General features: G+C 40.1%; 1 pseudogene; it reads right to left on the bottom strand.

The window, feature by feature from the left end:
- Window positions 1-612: 612 nt before the first annotated feature.
- On the bottom strand, window positions 613-1,237 carry LOC134481788 (COP9 signalosome complex subunit 8-like; annotated as a pseudogene).
- Window positions 1,238-5,871: the final 4,634 nt, after the last annotated feature.

The raw sequence follows: 5,871 nt of genomic DNA, 5'->3' as shown, positions 1-5,871 counted from the left end.
GAAAGGAGGCATCAGAAGTTCGAGTTTCCCACTGACACCTATGTTGCATTCTCACTGCGCAATGTCTGTCTCATGTAATGGATGCTTGCACATCGGGAAGACAAATGTAGCATTGGCAAGCTCTTCTCCAGCAGACGGCCCGCCACAACTCAGCTCTTTCTGATTCTATATCACTGATTTCTTGTTCTGGGAAGGGAAGAAGAACACATTCTCCAGAGTTGTGTCAATGTGGGTAGGGTACCACCAGGGCAGTCCTCAAATCCCAAGCATGTCACTTCGGCTGGAAGCTAGTGGTATGCAGGAATGTGCTGTATGCCGCCACGCCCTCTCGCTACTTGAAGTTGAATAGTTTGTGTTCAGAATCCAGTCCTTGACAGACACTTGTATAATACTGCTGACTCCAACCAAAGTGATCAATACAAATGAAAACTGTTCCAAGGACATTCAAAAGTATCTGAGGAGAAAACTGTACAATGCGTTTCCTCATCCATGTGCATTTTATGACACCCAAAGGACACAGAGGTGCCCACCCTGTTCTGAACTCAGAATAAAACTCCATTCTGTTCGCCAGTGACAGGGACTGAAGGTGAATCTTGAACTCAGAGTGATCGATCAGTTTCCTAGGAAAGCCACTTAATCGGAGAGCCTGGAGAGCTGCTGCTCATTCGGGATTGGCTGAACTGGTGCAGGCTCTGATAAGGGAATAACCCTGTTCAAGGAAACATCCAGGGTTCCTGAAGCTGGCTTCCTGGGAAGAACCGTTCTTGTGGCAGAGTCAGCTTGCCATCCCTGTTCCAACACACATTTCACAGCCTCTTTCACAGGAAATCTGACGAAGACTGAAAATTTTTCTGTGATTACGGAGGTGTAAGCTTGAGAGACCAAGGCAAAGGCATGTTGTTGCACCTTTAATGGCTTCCATGATTGGCTGCACAGTCTCTAACCATTGGTGAGCACTGACTGTTGTATGGATCTCAGGGAAATCTCTTTGCCAGATTCACTGTCCTACTGACCAAATTCCCCCAAATTTAGAATTTCCAGACTTTATAGAAGGTAGTATCCTCTTCCAAAGATATCTTGCATTATTCATGCCATTCTGGAGCAAATACAAAGCTATAAGCTGACCGTACACTGGCGGTATGACAATTTCTCCAGGATCTTCAAGCTCCTGGTTCTAGCACTGATCCAACAGCTTTCTGAAACTGAAGGCGTTCTTCATCATCACCGCCACTGGCATCTTTCGGGCGCTCTCGCAGCTGCCACCCTTGTCTAACCAAAGCACACATTGCCCCCCTCCCCACCCCCTACCCCCAGATTTCCATGCTTAAGGAGGTATGCAGATCCATTAGATACTAATGATATTTAATTTAAATAACATTATATAGAGTAGGAGTTTTGGCAACAAATGTATAAAGTGAGGACATGAATACTCCAAGCTATGGTTGAGGAGAGGGTTTTTATTGTAAATGTGAGGGAGAGTTCAGCCAGAGGCATCTGGAATTGTCAGGAGCAGGGGAAGAAAGGATTTGGCTGAACAGGGCCAGTAGACTGACCTGGGCCATGAAAGCAGAGAGAGGAGGGGGAGTAAGAGAAGACAGGAAGAGAGAGAACAGCAAAAAGAGAGAGCCAAGAGAGAGTGGGGCAGAAGGACTAAGATAGGAACAAGATGGCAGAGACCAAGAGGACCAAGAAAGAAGGGGACAAGAGTTCTAAGAGAGTACATATAGGTGTTGTATAGGACTCAGAAACTGGGAAAGGACATCCCGTGAGTTGGAGAAGTTTGGAATGTGATAAGAGCTGGCAGGAGCCATAGGTACAGTGAGCCTGGAGGTCAACATGTACTTTGGCAGGCTTAGTAGGAACTGGTCAGCCATTTGTCCTGAGTTTCCTTTGGACCTGATGAAAATAACTCAGTTGTCCTTGTTGAACTCATTTTTTATCTTTCACCCTCATAAAAGTAACTTTACTTTGGGGAGAGTGCCTACTGTTTAAACTGACTCAAATATCTAGTCTATCTAATACTGAAGTGTGAATTTTAAATTACAAAGTGATCTTGTCAACCAGTTATACACGACTTTATTTAGCCTGTGTAAGGAATTGGGAATCTTATCAATGTAAAGATCAGTGTGAGTTTAGTGCCTAGTGATGAACAAAATAAATGGCGCCACGGTAGCCAGCAAGGTAGCAGGTCTGAAAGCAATGCAATGGTAAGATGAAAAGCAATATTTTTCTTTTTATGAGTTTTCATATGAAAAGAGAAGATTTCATATTTTTGTGACAAAGTAACTGGAACTAAGAAGGAAATGGGACATATCAATGATAGCATCTAAAGAGCTTGTGAGCCTGGCCACCATTGTCAATACTAGTGGTCGCAGACTTGATATGATGGATGATTACTTTTCTCCCCTGGTCCTTTACGTAGCACATACCAGGACTATGAAAACTAGTCAGTAGGAATGATGCTTCCAGATCAGTAGCTTCCTGATATTGTCACGTTCTCTGACTCAATTTTTTGTTGTCTTCTGCACTGTGGTTTGACATTCACATTCTGAGTAACAATCAAAAGCAATGGCAATAGACTATAATGTCGGGAGAAGGAGGGATCTATGGGACAGTTTTGGCCAAAGAGTCCAAATGAGGCACTGAACATTTTATTTATTTGCTTCTGGTATTAAGTAGGGACACTGTTACCCCTTTACAGGGTAATTATTTTAATGCTGTATGAATGTATGTGACTCTCTCTCTCTCTCTCTCTCTCTCTCTCTGTTTATTATGTATGTATGTAGTCTGTGTTTTATGAAGCTTTAACAGTAGTTTCTGCATGTTGTTTTTCAATATGTGTTTAAAATTATTTATCTTTGTGCTTCTCCCTCTTCTATTTTACCGTACCATCTACTCTTTACCCAATATAAGCCATCTTTTTCCTTCATTATTCCTCTTAAACCCATTATACCAGTTCATTTTATCACTCTTCTCTTAAAAGTCCTTCCTTTTTGTAATTTTTCTGACCTCTATGGGAATAGAAAGCTAAACCCATATCTGAAGATTCAAAGACAACAGCTAAAGTAAGGGAAAAGTCATTTTCTTTCTGGACGGATTACTGATTCAAGTAATTGTTTATAAGTCTTTCATATTTCATTTTTACCAATAGCTGAAGAATATTCCATTGTGTAAATGAACCACATTATCATTATCCGTCATCAGTTGATAGATATCTAGGCTGTTTCCACTTCCTGGCAGCCATGAACACGGATGAGCAAGTGTCTTCATAATCAGATCTGGCATCCTTTGGGCATATGCACATTAGTGTTATATCTACATGGTGTGTTATTTCCATTTCTACAGAATAGAAATGTGTGTGTGTTTGTGTGTGTGTGTGTGTATGTGTGTGTGTGTGTGTGTGTGTGTGTGTGAGCTTGAGTTCTATGGACTTTTAGGGTTACTTCCTACACAAATGATTGGGTTTGGTGTTGTCAGATGAATTAATTCTGAGAGCAGTATACTCTTTGCTTTGAGACAATGTAGAGAATATTTGTCCATAAAACCTGAGAAATAGCATAAATATTAACAGGTTTAGAATGCAGTAATAAGTCAAGTTACCTATAGCTCATGCCAATATGAGACTATGGGACGGAAATTAGGAAAACAAGGTCTCAACTTGAAGGAATACTTCTGCTCCAATGTCAGACACTAGAGACCGGAGTAGCAGAGGAAGAATAGATATACATTAACTTTATGAGTACAAACAAAAGTAACTAGAATTTGTGCAAACTATGAATGAATAATTCACAGAATTGAAAATCTGTGTAGCTATATGAGGCAGAGCACAGTCTAGAGCAGTCTCTGTCCCAAATCTGCTTTGGCAGATTCACGTGGCTCTGAGAAAGTACTGGACCTATGTGATCACCTCTAGGAAAGGAAGAAATGCTACTGGAAGCTTAATCGCAGGCAGAAGAGGAAAGCAGGCATCTCAGGAGCTAGATTTGTTTTTAGAATCAGAAGAGAGCAGATCATCCTAACAGAATTAACGAGTTAACAAGTGTGGCATATGGTTTTATCCATTGAAGGGTTCTTCCTTGCTCTTCAGAAAAGGATGTTTTTAGCCGAAGTCCCTGCAGCTGCATGGCTGCTATCCTACGAAGAAGACATCAGTGTCCAAAGTGCACTGTGAACACTTACACAAAAGAATAGAAAAATGCAATAAATCCAGATATTTTTTAAAACCATATAGTCTTAAGAAATAGAGACACGTTGAAGTGTAGAATGCCACAGTGAACCACTGTAGCTTGGAAAGAAGAGAAGGCATGTGGAATTACGGAAGCCATAACGGAAACAGGCGATTATAAGAGCTGAGAGTTCAGCCCATCTAACTCTGCAGCACATCACTAAGAAACAAAACAGACAAAATGGCTCTCAATATTATCAATTCAATCACTAAGGACTCAAACTTTAGTGGATATTGTCAAAGGTGCCAAGAGAATGAATGATAGAACAACAATACCTATCAATCAGAGTTCCCAGGGACTAAACCACCATGCAAAGAGTACACATGGACAGACCCATGGCCCCAGCTGCATATGTAGCAAAGAATAGCCTTATTGGGCACCAATGGGAGGAGAAGCCTTTGGTCCTACCAATACAGGGGAATGTCAGGGCAGGGAGGTGGGAAGGGGTGGGCGGACAGATGGGGGAACACCTTCATAGAAGAAGGGGGAACACCTTCATAGAAGAAGGGGGAGGAGGAATGGGATATGGGTTTTATTGATGGGAAACTGGGAAAGGGGATAACACTTAAAATATAAATTAAAAATCCAAAAATTAAATGAAATATAGAAAAGAAGTAAAAATAAAGGAAATTCTAAGAATGAAAGAATTCAAATATACTAAAGGAAGAAAATAGTAGCTGGGAGAAATTCTATGACAGCATAGAACACCAGGAAAGAGAATTTAAGACATATATTGGAGTTAATGAAGAGGAAAAAACAAACAATGAGACTGAAACAGTAGTTAAAATGTAAATAACTAAAGTATTTAAAATGCAAAGGAATAGTATTTGTACAAAGAAGAGGAAAAAGATCTCTCTCTCTCTCTCTCTCTCTCTCTCTCTCTCTCTCTCTGTGTGTGTGTGTGTGTGTGTGTGTGTGTTAGAGAGAAAATCAGTATACCTTTGAAGAAACTGCCAGAGAATTACTGAATCTAAACACTTGCTTAATGATGTCACTAGGCTTGCATATTAGATACTGTCATGAAGACATTTAAACAAGACCCCCGTTTTTTAAATAGAAAGAAAACAGTGTGGCATGCATTATCTTAGATACGTATTGACAAAAAAATCTTCAAGGCTCTCCATGGCAAAATGTAAATCAAGAATTTCATATCCAGTTATTATATATATATACATAATATTTCAAGCTATTCTGAAATGACTGATGACACTCTAAGCAACATGTGTGGCCTTGTAGTATGATCTGGGATATATTAGAATCAACTAAGAGTGAAGCTTTATGTCAATAGAGTTTGGGAAAGACAGACAGATTTACTGTGAGGTGAGGGTTGAGAGTTTGTTATTATACAAATCTTGAAAAAACATCAGATACTTCTTGAGAAACAACAAGACCACAATTTCTTAACTACCAACTAACTAACACAAAGGCCAAGGTAAAATTTAAATATCACCCTTGGCATCAACCCAAAGTCAAACAAAGGAAACAGGAATAGGATGGGTGATGCACATGGTGGTATATCAATTTCTATATGTGGACACAGCCAAAAAATGTGAAATGACATACTTTCAAGTTTTTTCTTTCATTCTTAGCTTGACCTTTGAAGTTACTGGTGCTTAGACAACAAGAGGTGCTGCTTTTGAATGCA

This window comes from Rattus norvegicus, chromosome 14 (assembly GCF_021556685.1).
Source record: "Rattus norvegicus strain SHRSP/BbbUtx chromosome 14, alternate assembly SHRSP_T2T, whole genome shotgun sequence".
NCBI lineage: Eukaryota > Metazoa > Chordata > Mammalia > Rodentia > Muridae > Rattus > Rattus norvegicus.
The sequence above is the reverse complement of the archived record's forward strand: the minus strand, read 5'-3'. Positions and strand labels throughout refer to the sequence as shown.